The 14,413-nt window shown below is 48.8% G+C and overlaps 1 long non-coding RNA gene across 2 annotated transcripts; it reads right to left on the bottom strand.

Annotated features, from left to right (window-relative positions):
• Nucleotides 1–8,874: 8,874 nt before the first annotated feature.
• LOC132655722 (uncharacterized) lies at nt 8,875–14,026 on the bottom strand. Of its 2 annotated transcripts, none has more exons than XR_009593509.1 (3): nt 13,620–14,026; nt 10,220–10,355; nt 8,875–9,747 (listed from the first exon to the last, which is right to left on the bottom strand). It is a non-coding gene; the product is annotated as an uncharacterized LOC132655722 (long non-coding RNA). The 2 variants fall into 2 exon arrangements; XR_009593510.1 differs by having other exon boundaries at nt 10,220–10,321.
• Nucleotides 14,027–14,413: the final 387 nt, after the last annotated feature.

Genomic DNA, 14,413 nt, shown 5'->3' with positions numbered 1-14,413 from the left:
CCCCAACCCCCAACCCCCATATACTGTGCAGATCTGCAATTGAGCTAAGGGCTGCTTTTCACTGGAACACAGTGGCTCTGGGGAGGGGCAGGGAGATTTCTTTTTATGTTTATCAATGCTTATGCTCCGTGGATTTATTAAAGGACACTGCATCTCAGTGTCTAAGCTGCTGGGTCTGTCATTTTTAGAAGACCCCAGAGCTTGTCCTCATCCCGTGCTTATCGTGTAGAAGGCCTCAGCAAGTGTTTGTGGACCTGTGTCTCTCACCACCCTTCCCTTCCCCCTGTGCTCAGGCAGGCAAGGGCACCGCTGAAGTTGCCCTCAACACCATCCTTCAGGCTAACCAACTCTAACCAACTCTAACCCAGTCCTAACCAACTCTCTCCCTCCCTCCTTCTTCCTTCCCTCCCTACACACACACACACACACACACACTGAAATAAAAGATGTGATTTTCTTCTTCAGGGAGTTATTTTAATCTTTTTACATGCTGAGTAAAACTATTGTGTGAGCACTGAGGCATGAAGGAGCCCAGGCAGCTTGGATGGGTAACAGTTAAGTAAGGAAGCAGCTATGGCACCCACACTCCGCCTCCCTGGCTTCAGGAGGCACTGGGCGTCCTCCCCAGGGGGACACACCAGGGCTTGGTGAACCAAAGACTTGATGGGGAGTGACTAGGGGTGATATTGATCAGACCCACCTGGCAAGGTTCACCAGCCCTCTGGGAATTGTTTGCCTCCTCCCGCAGGCCTGAACCTCCTTTACCCTGGAGGAGCAGCTGAAGGAGTGCCTTAGCTTGCCCAGGCTTGGGGGGGCTGTCTACCAGCTCTCTTTTCTATCACAGCCTTGAGCCCTTGTCCAGCCACAGCTGCAGCGGTGCCTACAGTGGCGACAGAAGCAGGAGACACAAAGCCAGAGGCTTCAGACCTTCCTGCACTGGGGGCTGGTGAGGCCTAGACGGTCACTTCCTTTCTGACTGGAAACTTCTGCTCAGGATTTGCCCCACCAAGCTGCCCCTGGACCGGCTTTCAAGTTCCAGGGCTTAGCATTTCTCTGGGAAGAGTAGGTGGAAGGACTCCTGGGTCCCAAACCGTGATGGTAGAGCCAGCCGAGCTCGTCCCCCCTGATGCCCTCGACCCACCCACTCTGGCAGCAGGAAAAAGGGGGAAGAATCATGACTTACCTTCCGGGGGAGTGGGAAGAGGGGACACGGCCCACTCTGAGCAATTAGAGGAGAAAAATAGGAAGAAAAATATCAACACGACCTCGAAGTCATCAGGTTCTTATAGAAATAAGTAAGTAAATAAATAAGGATCCACCTTGTCCCCCCTCCCCACCCTGCAAGGGGGTGTGAGAGGGGCAAGGGAGCAGCTTTTTAGTGTAACTGAGCATTAGAGAAATAGGAAAAGGTTCTATGTGAATTTAGAAGTTTGAAACTTTTGGAGGTTATTTATGTGAATGGCCTGAAGGCAAGCCCGTGAGTGGCTCTTGGGGGACCACGTGATGTCATTAAACCAAGTTTTATGGTGTAGGGAGAGCTGACAAACCCACAATGTATTTACATCATATATAATCTTAACTGTCCAGCCACGCAGCTGCTGGTGAGGTTTAACGCTAGGACAGAGGGCCTGGCAGTTAGAGGGGATTACGGCGCTGGGGATGGTGGTGAGAGAGGTTACATCTTCGCAAATGAATCCCAGGCGATCGCTGTAAGTTAATTCTCTACCCCCTTCTCTCCTTCAGACCTTTTCTCCCATTTACTTAACTCCCTCCCTTGAAAGAAGACGATTCTCACTCATTAAGGGGAAAAAGAGAAAGGCCTCCCCAGACTTCCTCAGGCCGGGGTGGGAGAAGAAGGGAGGCTCCTGAGAAGTAGGAAGATGGAGGACCTTATCTGCCTAGATCAGGCCTCCTCTCTGCAGCCTTCCTTTCACCTGGTTGCTGCTCAGCTGGGCTAGAAAGAGGTCTCGCATCTCCAGAGTTCTGCAAGGTCCCCCTGACCCTCTATGGGTTGAGAAGAATGGCAGAGCCAGAACCGAGCCTGTTTAGTTGTGGGAGTCTACGAACCCTAAACACAAGGGCAAAGTGCCTCTGGAGTCCCGTTTCCCAGAGGCCACTAGCCAAGTACCTGAGAGTGGGAAGCTGGGAGGAAGGCAGGGGAGACAGCTCTGTGCTTTCTGAACTCAGACTGATGCTTAGACTGAGCTCAAAACCTCATCACCAGGCCTGGAGTGGGCAGCTACCTGAGCTTCCCAGAAGTAACTCCTCAGTCCCTCAGGGCTGCTCCAGCCTTGCCTAGAAAAAGCTAGGGTCCTCCCCCCACCCCCACCCCGTAGAGGTGTCTGCTCGCTGTGCAGCAAATGTGTGTTGGATTTGGGTAAGCACAGAGGCTCTGGGAAGCCCTCTTATGTGGGGGGGGGGGAAGGATGTGACTCCCTAGGGATGGAACTAGCGGGACCCAGATTGTGCAAGGGGTTGCCTTCAGGTTTCTATCAGGGAGCAGTAAAGGCATCGGAGGCAGGAGGCCATCACACTCGTGTTTATGATGCTAACTCAGAAAAGTGGTTTGTGCACTGGCTGGAAAGAGGGTTTGAGGAAATGGGGAAGGGGAGCAGGGTGCAACCTCCCAGAAGATAGGACTGCTCTGTGCACCTGCTTTTGGAAAGAGGCAGTTGTGGGGAAGGGTGGCCTGCTGCTCGAAGCTCAGGTGCCCCACTACAGGCAACACAGCAAAAACCATGAGGAGATTAACAAGGGGTACATGTGGGGAGGGCAGAGGCCCAAGGCGGGGGCGGTAGCCAAGCCCCAGGGTTGTCTACACCCCAACTGCTTAAACTCTCAAGCACCAAAAGCTCAGGCCCCAGGATGGAGGGCTCCTCTGACACCCTCCCCTAAAACCCCCGAGCATGCTCTCTCCACCCCCTCTTCAGCTTTTATGTCCTGCTGAGGAGCTTCCTCCTGCTGCTCTTGGCCTACTCTTTCCACTCTGTTCCCCACCGCTCTGTGTGCTGAGGGTTTCTGGAAACTTTCTGATTTAAGCTTCAGGAAGATGGGAGTTTCTCTCTGGACTCCTTTTCTTCCCTCAGGCGGACTTCAAGGGTCTTTAACCAAGGATTTAGTCTGAGCAGATGCACCACTCCCTGGCCACTCCAGGGAGTCCTTTCTTTCTCTCAGAGGAGGGGGGGAGGTGAGGGTGTGTTTTATGGATTTACACAGCGTCTCTTCGAGGCAGCCAGGACTTCTCCCCTTTTAATCTTCAAGCTCAAAAGTTCCATTTCAATATCTTTTCCTCCTTCTTTAACAAGCTTTCCGCTCTCCCTTCCAATGCTTTGTTTTGGTCAAGTCGATACATGCATGTGTGTGTATTTATATTGTGTGTATTATATATAAATGTGTACACTCATTTATATACATAGTTGTATATGGATGAATTTGTATATATATTTGATGTTTTACCCGGTCTCACCTGGAAATGAGCAAATACAAAAGGAAGTTGATATTCCTAGTTTTCCCACCCTCTTCTCTGGACGAATTTGAGGTGGGGAGGGTAACAGTCGGATGCCAGAGAAACCCCAGCCAACCCAGAGAGCTTTTAATTTTGTTCCTCGGTCTTTAACCTCAGAAGAAGCAAAGAACCAATCAGGAAAGTGTTTAGGGGAGTCACATGCCCCCACCAACCAATCAGCAAAAAAGTGCTTGGCTCAGTGTCTGGAGCGGGCCACCTTCGTCTCTCCTCTCTTCCCCCCCCCCCTTCCTTAACACAGGATTAGGGACCTGGGTCAGCCCTAGCCAGCGCAAAAGCGCAGGGAAGAGCTATATTAACCAGATTACAGGCCCCGACCTCAGTGTTAGGAGCTGTTCGAGGAGTTTCTAGTTTCTAACAAAATTGTTTGTGGCGTTAACGGTGGTCCAGTTTTTCCTGGGGAACTGCAGTTGTCCGGGCATCTAGAGCTAGCCTAATTTGATGGCTTGACCTTTTCCGATTTGGCTTTCTTGAGATGACTCGGAATTAGGCTACAGAGCAAACACCGGGGGAACTACAGCCCCAAATTAAAAATTCTGAGTTGCTCCCTACACACTTGCCTTTTTCTTTTTCTTTTTCTTTCTTTTTTTTAGCTTTTGGAGTTTTCCTTTGCCTGCAGTCCTCCTCTTAAGGATCCTAGGAATATTAAAGAAATTAACTTTCCAGAAACACTCCAAGAGCAATTAGCTCTAGCAGACTGCCTCAAGCAAGGTTGGACAAGGCGGCAGAAGTGGAGATGGTTTTTGAAAATTATGCTTGATACCTCTAGTTGTCAAATGACTTTAGGCCAGTTAGGGAGAGTCTAAAAAACAATGAGTGGACTCAAATAATCTTCTGCTTCTACATTCCACAGTTGATGGGTTTGTTTAAGCACTTTCCTCTCCTTTCTTTTAACAAGATATAATGAAATTGGCTGGAGAGTGCAGCTCAGTGGTAGGCCATGTGTTTAGCACGCTCAAAACCCTGGTTAAAATATACATATATTGGTACACATAATGGTAGCTTAGATAACAATCCTGTCTTTATACCGCAGGAGACCCAGTCAGTCGTCAAAGGTGTGTGTATTTTGACACCGCGTTTATGTGGATCAAAATAGAACAAGCAAATCAATAACTTCTGACCAACACAGCATGCACAAAGGGAGTGGATTTGTTCGTGTGCACTTGGACACTGGGTGCCGAGCCTAGGCTTTCCCTTCACATCACCAGGTTCTTTCTGGGGATTACCTTCTAATGGAATTCCTCTGCCTGTGCCTTCAGTTCTAAACTTCTGCACCCCATGAACTAAAGTGTAGGTGCTCTCCCTGGCCCTCCTCTGCGAGTAGTATGGACAGAGAGAAATGCCCTGACTGGTTGTCTTCTGGGTGAGGCTGATTTGGGACTAATGCCATGGGTTGTGTGGGGAGGTTAGGGTAGAAGGCAAAACCAGGGCCCTCTCCTAAAGGGCAGGGCTCCATTTGCCTCTTTTATGAGAGACAACTTATTATCAGCTCCCCTGATAGGTGAGGAAAGATGGAAGAATTGCTCTGTCCCCACCAGAAGAAAGATTTCTCAGAGTGATCCATCCTCTCTTCATGTCCCAGTACATGTCTCTCCTAATCCTGTTAGGTGCTTTGGGTTGTTTTTGAAGGGGAAGGATCTTTGCTGTAGCTCTGTGTCATTTTATTGGGAGGCCAGCACCATGAGTCTGAGCCTCCTCCAAAGCACAGCTAGAGCAAAAGCAGCACTTAGAGCGTGAAAAGTATGGATTTATGATGCCAGGCTAGGGTTTTTGGCTTAGGGGTCTAATAGAAGAGAGGACTATAGAAGCCTGAGAAGTCAAATCCCTGCCCCCTGTTCTACTTTTGTTGGGTCTTTGTAAGTCCTAGGGTGTACTTGTTCTGCTAAGGTCTCCCTGGGCTGCTTTAATGGAGTTCTAGGAGTCTCCCCCAAATTGCAGGTTGTGTGGGGACCACTACAGTGATATCTTTGTTCCTGAATCTCACAAAATCCTGCCAATCTTGTCCCTCTCTTACTCCTAAGGGTAAAGGAATGAAAAGCTAAGGATATTCTGTCTGTCTGTCTGTCTGTCTCTCTCCCCCCCCCCCGTGTGTGTGTGTGTGTGTGTGTGTGTGTGTGTGTGTGTAAACAATTTGAAACTTGGGAAAGTTGGACCAGAACATTTGTCTAGGATCTTGCCCTGCCTCTGATTGACCACCATTAGAAGTTATGTGAACTCGTGTAAAAGGTTCCAGACACCCTGCAAGGCAGTGCAGGAAGGAGGCCTCTCTCTAGTTCTGCCCTGACCTGTAGTCCCATAGGAGAATGTGTAGGCTCACTTCCCTTGGATACTTTTCCATTGCTCCATGGGTCTCAGAGAGCAGGCTAGCTCTGCCCTCCAGGGATCCCTAGTTCTCTCCCTGAACACTAGGACCCAATACTGAGTATATATATATATATATATATATATATATATATATATGCCTAAATTATGATTTGATAGAAGTGGGAAGCCTGGCTGGACACAGTAAACCAGCCTCCAAACAATTTTCTAGCCCTCCCTCCGTTTCCCTTCTTTCCACTGGCCCAGGATGGAAACCATTTGTTCACCCCACCCCCACTCCTTAAGCCTTCAATCTTTGAGTTTCTTCTTCCACCTCTGAAGAATTCAAACTTTGGAATAGCCCCTAATGGGTAGAAGCCATGCTCTTGATCCTGCTGCCTAGAGTTTGAAGTATGTGGAGCTGCAGGGCATGGGAGGGGGTTAAAATAAACGGGACTCTTTTGTAATAGAATACCTTTGCTTTTCTTCTCCAGGCTCAAAAGTTTCTTTGCTCAGGCAGTAAAAAAAAAAAAAAAAAAAAAAAAAAAAAATTAAAGAAAATACTTCTTTAACTTTCAAAAGTCAACTTTTTAGTTGGAAAACTCTCTGTCTCTCTTTTTCTCTCTCTCTGTCTCTCTGTCTCTCTCTCTCTCTCTGTGTGTGTGTGTGTGTGTGTGTGTGTGTATGTGTGTGTGTGAGATAAGGGGTCAGGTCCTTCACATCATATTGTGTTTGTATCCCCTCCCCTGTGAAGGATGGGGGTGGCTAAGGTTTTATTGAGGGAGCTTTTCCTGTCCTGAGCAGAGCTGGGCCATAAACACCTAAGGAGGCTGTTTTGATCTGGTCACTTCTCCGGAAGCAGCATCTAAGGTTTTGCTTTGTAAATCACTCTGCTCACACGAGCTGGCTGTTAGATTGGATTGTACTTCCCCAAGCCCATCTAAGGCCTCTTCGTTACCTCCCTTCTCCAGTAAACCAAAGAAAAATAAAAGGACTTTCAGAGTTCCCCAAATCATCTGCCTCCAATAAGAAAGAGGCCAGTTGGTGACTCCCCTTTGCCCCCAAGACACTCAGTGTTCCAACTTTAAGAGTCAAAACCTTCATTTCCTCCCCCTTCCCCCCCGCAAGCCTAGTCATCAAACACCTTAATCACAAAGGAAGAAATTCTGAAGACAAACAGCTTCAGAGCCTGAAAGGGGGAGATCCCACGACTCCCTGGTCTCTCTTGGATCTTTGTGAGCCCTTCCAGAGAAACTCTGGGGTAGAAGAAACAGAGGCAGAGGGGAGTGAGATGCATGGGGAGGTCACCTGGTGCTGTAACACGCTGGCTGCGACTGGGTGACTGCAGGGCTGTGTGGAAAGCCCACAGCCCTCAGAGAGATCTATCAGACCGAGTACATCTTACTGTGATGATACACACACACACACACACACACACACACACACACTGTCTTTCGATATTCTCTGTGTAGCCCTGGCTGTTCTGAGATATGCGATATGCTTTGCAGACCAGTCTGGCCTTGAACTCAGATCAGCTGGTCTCTGCCTCCCAAGTGCTGGGATTAAAGGTGTTCACCAGTACACTGAGCTTCTGAGCAGATAAGTGTCTTATCTGGGCACTTTCAGACTATAGGCATCCACTGCCCATGAAATTCCCTTATGCACAGGAAATAGAGCCCCACACTGTAGAAATCCTTGAAGTCTTTCAATAGTGGAAAGCGAGTTTACCTCATCCATCTCTCAGAAATGGTGGGACACAGGCGCCCGAAAAACCTCCTCATTCTTAGAACAGATACAGTGCAATACTTGTGTCTCAGAGAGTGCGGGTAAGAAGCCCTGCCAGAATCTCAGGATGTGATTACCCTCCTCTGCTCCACAGTTATATGCAGATTTACAGATCTTTAGATTGATGGATCCACAGTGAGCCTAACAACCCTCTGTGTGTGCACATGACCAATCTTTCTCAGTAATGGTTGGAGGGTGTTCTGGGATCTCTCAACACCTAAATGAATATTTGGAGTTCTTCCTCCTTAGAAAAAGCTGTGCATGAAGGACTCAGTTTCTATTTTGAAATTTTTATCTAGATTTATTCAAGGTTCTTAGCCCATAAAATAGCTACACATTGAAGCTATTTATATGGAGATGTTTATAGGTATTGCAGTTTTTCTGCAGACTTAAAATATTTAAACATATGTTTAGAGATAGTTTCCACATCGCATCTGGGTGTAGGAGCGTGGATTCCCCCTATTTTCTTTTTAACTTTCTGCAGTTGCCTGTTCCACCCAAAGCCCCTTCTGCCCTATAAAGCTGTCTGGTGAGTGCGGAAGTGGACGGGTGTCACTTGAATGTGTTGCCTATTAAAGCAGATTATTTCGTCCACTCCCTCCAAGATCATCTCCAACTGTAGTCCAGCTGACTTACGTGGCTTGTGGAAACCCTCCATGGGGGATCCCAGCTCCTTCTGGGATGTAGCTGAGACCTAACACACACACACACACACACACACACACACACACACACACACACACGAACACGAACAAGCTCACACACGAACACACACACATATGCACACACAGGGGCTTTTTTTGAAACTATGAGGAAAATGTGTTTAAGTCCTAAATATTTTTGTGGGTGCCCAAATGGTGCCAGGGTCACTGTGCACCCTAAGCTCCCCTCCCGTGTTGTTCCCGGTGCCCAGGGCCCAATTAAGCTGGCCGCCTGCTCGCGGCAGCCGCCTCTTATCGGCGGGATTGATGCTGCCTCAGCTCCTGTATATCATTTCCAAGATTTTTTCTGTCCAACTCCTCGGCTGCTTTGGCTTCTGCGGCTTTGACTAATGATTGCTACAGATGCCCACGTTCCCAGAATCCTAATAGCCAGGCAGAAGGGCTCTCAGTTACCCGGTGACGGTACTGCGCACACGGGTTAGGGCTGGAGGAACTGGCGTGCTGCAGGTCACAGGGCAGGTTGTGACCAAACCTGAACTTCTGCAGGAGAGAAGCCCCCTCTCTCTCCCTGTGGAAAAATCGTACAGTATCACTTCAAAAGAAACAAACAAACCCGTTACTAGTGACTCATCAGTGATGGGAGCGGAGGCATTTATTATTAATTGTAAATAAAGAGACTGAGCAGGGGCCCAGGGTCAAAGTTTCTTTTCCAGATGGGGAAAAAGAAGCAAGAGGCCAGTGGTCTTCTCTCCGGAGAGGCCTGTTCTTGCCCGTCCTCCACCTCTGTCTCTGCCTTAATCCACTCCGGTCAGGTTTAACACCCCTGCCCCTGTGCCTTCCTTGCCTCACCTGCAGCGTTCACCATAGAGGGGGCTGGACGGCGGGGTCCCGGGGCGTGGGTGACGGAAGCCCCGGGAAAGGCCGCTGCCCGCTGCCCAGGCGGCCAAGTTGAGGGGCCTCCTGGATGCGGTGTAGCCTTTGGACCCCGATCGCCTCGCGCGCGTTGGGGTCTGCAGTCAGGGCCTCATGCCTGCGGCGAAGGGCGCGTGGGCGCGTGGAGTTGTAGCGGGGTACGTTGTCCCGGGTTGCCGGTTCCCCGCCAGCGCGAGCTCAGGTGTTCCCCAAAGTCCAAGCCCGCGTCTTGCTGCTTTCGGTCTCAATCCAGACTTCCTCACACTTTTGGGGGATAGACAGAAACACAAACCCGCAGACCCCAGCTCGCAGACCAGGCGCCACGCGACAGCTCCAATGGGGAGGGCCGCGCAGCACCAAGTGCCTCGGAGGCGGGTGGGCAGGACCAGCTCTCGCAGCCTCGGCGCGCCCAGAACGGTGGAGCTTGGGCGAGGCGGTCTAGGAACCCCGAACCACGCCGGCCGCCTGCACATCTCACATCTCGGGGGGGGAGGGGGACTCGGAAATACAAAAAAAGGGGCCGAAAATTTTAAAAATCGGAGACGCGGGCGTCTGGAAGCAGCCCTAGAGAAAATCAATCACGTAATTAAAACAGGGAGGGCTCAGGCTTGGGCTGGGGTCCGGGTTCTGTGGCCTAAGCGCAGGGCGGGAAGGGGGGCAGAGGTGGCAAGGCTGTGGGTGTGACTGCCCTGCCCGCCCAGCCGCGCCCGCTGCGGGAAGTTCAGAGCCCCTGGATGCCAGTCCCCGTGGGTCGGGAGAACAGTCTGCGAACCCTCCCAGGCCGTTCTGGCGGCTGCCACAATCCTTTCCTGGGCTTCCCTGTTTTCACGGGGTCAAGACGCCCATTGGCAGGCAGTGGAGGCTTCTCCCTGAGCCCAGCGGTACCGTGGATCTGCCCAGGCAAGTTTGACAGAGAACGGGGTAGCACCTAAGTTCTCCGGGTTTAAGCCAAGGTGGGGAGGTAGCACCTCAGTTTTTTAGGCACTTACTCATCTCCTTTGGCCTTGTTTTCCCCAACCCAAGATCCAAGGCATACCTTTTGGATGACTCCGGTAATAGACTGAGGCTTGGAAGGAGGCCACAGGGCTTATTACAGGCGAGATTTGGGGCTTGAACAGGGTAAGACAAGGAAAGGCACCTGGGGGAGAGAATAAGGCGCCAGGAGTGTCATTCTGTAAAAAGAAGATGCACGGTTTTATTGAGGTTAACAATGGTGATCTGTGTGACTGAGTCATGCCAAGCTGTGTGGGGCAGCCCCTTCTCACAGAGGCGACAGGGACTCCCCACTTTGGCTGTGGTTGCAAAGAGTAAAATGAAGACCTATCACATCTTACTGTGACCTTTCTTCTCCCACTAGAGGAAAAGGAACTCTTACAGTCCTCACTCCTTCATCCCGCCCCTCTCCAGTTCTCCAGCCCTTGTCTTTGGTCTTTCTTGGAGGAGCACTCTTCTTGTGAGGGAGTAGAGTTCTTTGAGCTGTTACACAACCAAGTCCTGCTGTGACCCTGGAGGAGACCCAGGATTCCCTTGCTCCTCCTGAAATATTCCCTCTATCCCTAATCTTTGCTTGTCTTCTTGTCTTGGTCCTATGTGCCTAATCTCTCCTGTGGCTGGAAACTCCAAGGCTAGGAATACCTCAGAGCACCTTGAAACTCCCTTTCAACACCAAAAAGAGTTTCCAATTTCCTCAACTGTGAGTGCCTAGGAGCTTTCCCTAAACCATGGCCATCCTAATCTGAACATTTTTTTTTTTCAAGACATAGTCTCTTTTGAAAGTTCTCTCAACAAAAAAGTTCAGGTTTCAAGCCTCTAACAAAGCAAGCTTCCTTCATTGTGAATCACAGTTTACAACAGGGTTCATAAGATTTGCATCAGAGAGAAAGGGACACCTCAAACAAGCCGTAATGGGTGATATAATCCAGCAGCTCTGAATGGAACTGGGGTCCACCCAAGCTGGGGTGAACAGAGAGTGGGGACCCAATCTCTAACTAACATTTCTCCAGCATGAAAATGAAGCATCAACTTCGTTAGCCCTGGGCCTTCATTTTTCCCCTTCCACATTATAACTAGTTATTGAACTCGCTGGAAGATCTAAAGGCCATTTGCGAAGAGACAAATTTCAATGGAGTTTCCCCATCAATAACCCCATGGCAGTGACCTATTGGAGCAAGTCAAACACCCGAGGTGAAATGCAGGTCACCCTGTCTAACCAATATTAAAATGTGGCCACTTTTTAAAAAGCCACTTTAAACGAGATTTGAGGAAAATTGAATTCCGAGGAAGGCAAGGCAGGGGAGAGCCACAAGAGGACCTTGCTTATGGTCTCTGAACAAACAAGAGAAATTCATCTTTAATATTTTAAAGGGGGCAAATTAACATTCTGTCATTGCGGGTTCCTTTCCTTTCCTTTCTTTTTCTTTCTTTTCTTTTCTTTTTTTTTTTTTTTGAGACTATAAGCAATTCCAGGAAGGGAAAAAAAGGTTGAGTATTTTCTAGTGGCACAACCAGGTTATTAAAATCATTTTAGGCCAATTTATTACTTTTACTGACAAGATATTTTAAAAAAATCAATTAAGCATTTGCATATTCTTTTGCATACATTAGTCCTGCCTGCTGGCATTAGGAAAGGACAAAAACATACATGTGCCCATGTACACACAGAAAGATACACAAAGAAAAAAAATGGTACAAGACTCTTGTTTTAGTTTGGGGTTTTCAAGTTGCCTGGGGGAGAAGAAAATCAAAATGGAATGAATTGCCTGATTGCATACCATCTAAAAGTCAATTTATTTGAGGAAAAGGAAAGAAGCATGCTTTAATTTTTAATCCCTAAAACAATAACAAAGCACATGCATTAAAAAAGAAAGAAAGAAAGAAAACCAAGCCCTGTACTTCAGAGAGTGGGGAAAAGAGACCTTAATTTTCCTTTTACAGTCTCAATCATGACTTGTTTCTTTCATTTATTTTATTTGCTCCTCAGAAAATCCAGGGAGTGTAAGGCGGGGTTTTCCTGCAGCACAGCATCGTAGAGCCGCTGAGGCATCTCAGCCAACATCTTGTTAGTGGGGAGGGAGGAATACGGGTTAACCAACGGTCGGTATGGTAATCCGGGCACAATAAGGCCTCTGCAACAATGGACACATATTTTTCTTCAGTGGTGTCAGAAGGGAAGTGCTTTGTACTGAAACATGTTTCCGAAAGAGAAACCAGATCGAGATTTAGAAAGGAGATGGGGTGTGGGGCAGCATGCAGAGAGCATTTGGATGCTGGCGAGAGGTGGTCAGAAAACAGAAAGAATAAAACTGGGACCAAGCAAAGTCGAGGGCAGAACCTTTGGGCTGGCGAGGCAGGAGGCAGGAGAGGAAAGCACAATGGGAGACAAGACCAAATACAAGCATTCTTCACTGAGGAGGGGCCCTCTCCCACACCCGTTAAGCCCCTGCTAAATGTAAGAGCCCTCCACAGGAAAACAGTTCCCTGTATGTACCAATGTTCAGGTAAACACGGTCTGTGGGTACTAGCTCATGTGACAGGGAGCTCCCTTCTCTTAGTTACAGGAGCCCCCAAAGGATTTTTTGTTTATTATTTGGTTTTATTTTTATTATTTTTTAGATGATGTAGATGAGAGTGGACATATTTGGGGAAATTTCATAGATTTTACTTTCTGGTTACTCATGCTGAATTAGCTGTGCAAACCTGGAATGGGGACTCTATTTATTAATGGCTGCATAAAAGGCATTTAATATTTTAACAAATATTAATAGCATATATGGGTATGTATTTGTTAACCATATTAATCAAAGACAGACTGGGCATTCTGTGTGAGCCATCTGAACCTGTGTCTATTCATTCACACTGGACTCACCTGCAGAAGCTGAGCAGTCTAGGAGGTTAGGGGCGTGTGCACTGACAGGCGATCTTGGGAAAGGCACCTTAGTAAGTTCAAGAAGCTTAAAGCTGAAGGCTGAGGTGGGAGGCAGGGCTGGGGTAGGGGACAGGAATGGGGCTGGGAGAAAGGCAGGCAAGCGGAAGCTCACCTTTGCAGGTGGGAAAGGGAATATTCACAGCTGGAGCAGAGCGAGGCCACAGACAGGTACAGGCCTGAAAGGGGGTTATGCTGAAGGGCTGAAGGAGATCTATTTTTCCTCACTCCTCCTACCCTACCACTGCTCTCTGGGGCTTTGGATTCCCCATGAGACAATTTGGGGCTGTTGCTCAGATCTCTGCAGAGTGGGGATTTAGTAATAGCTTCCCTTTACCCACCTTCAGCAACTTGTAGTTCACCCTCACCAGCAACAACCGAGAGACAGAGAGACAAACAGAGCAGAGACAGACAGACAGACAGACAGACAGACACACACACACACACACACACACACGCACACACAGAATAAAAGAAATTCTGCACACAGCTCCCAGGCAGCCACAGCTTGTACCTGCTCTCTCTCACAGCTGTAGCTCCTCTTCAAACACACAGCCAGTCTCCACACTCAGGATTCAGCTCCAAGCGAGCAAGGATTCTCCAAAAGCTTTGGGAGTTTGGGAGTCTCCTGTAAGAGATGGTTGACCTCCAAGGAATTTCTGTTCCCTCACCCAGCTGATGGGGGGATATCTCCTGGGGAGAGGGTATCTAGGACTTTGAAGCACCAAGTCATGGGGGTCAAGCTCTAGTGAACCTGGGCTGGGGCCCTGAGTATTGGAGCAGAGAAGGCAGCCAGGGGCCCAGGCCCAATCAGTGTCTTTGGGATTTGCTTGTGGTTCCCTCCCCATTCCAGCCCTCCAAATGAGCACTGATTTGGAAGTGGGGACCCTCTCCCACATCCCAAAGGTGGTGAAAAGGAATGTTGGGAGTCTCCTGTTTTCAGTATCTCTCTCAAGGGGCTTTATTTATTTTTCTCTTTCCCCTCCTCATTCTCTTAATTGCAGATGTTCTAATTAAACCCTCAAATAGTTGCTATGCTGTTTTAAAAGGTACTTATTCAAGTGTCAACCAGGCTGGGCTGGGAGGAAGCAGCACAGGGCGGCGAATTAAAGGTAGATTGACTAATCACGGCGGCGATCATAATAATAAAATCAGAGGGAAAAAAATCACATTACGACTTTTGGTGGAAAGGAGGGAGCAGGCAGCCAGCGGCCGCCAGCACAAAGAGTGCGGGCGATTCAGAGAGACTGATTTATGACGTTTTACAGCCCTATAAAAGCTGTAGCGACGAGGCAAGCGCTCCTACCA

Source organism: Meriones unguiculatus, chromosome 8 (assembly GCF_030254825.1).
Source record: "Meriones unguiculatus strain TT.TT164.6M chromosome 8, Bangor_MerUng_6.1, whole genome shotgun sequence".
Classification (NCBI taxonomy): Eukaryota; Metazoa; Chordata; class Mammalia; order Rodentia; family Muridae; genus Meriones; species Meriones unguiculatus.
This window is presented reverse-complemented; position numbering and strand designations above follow the sequence as displayed.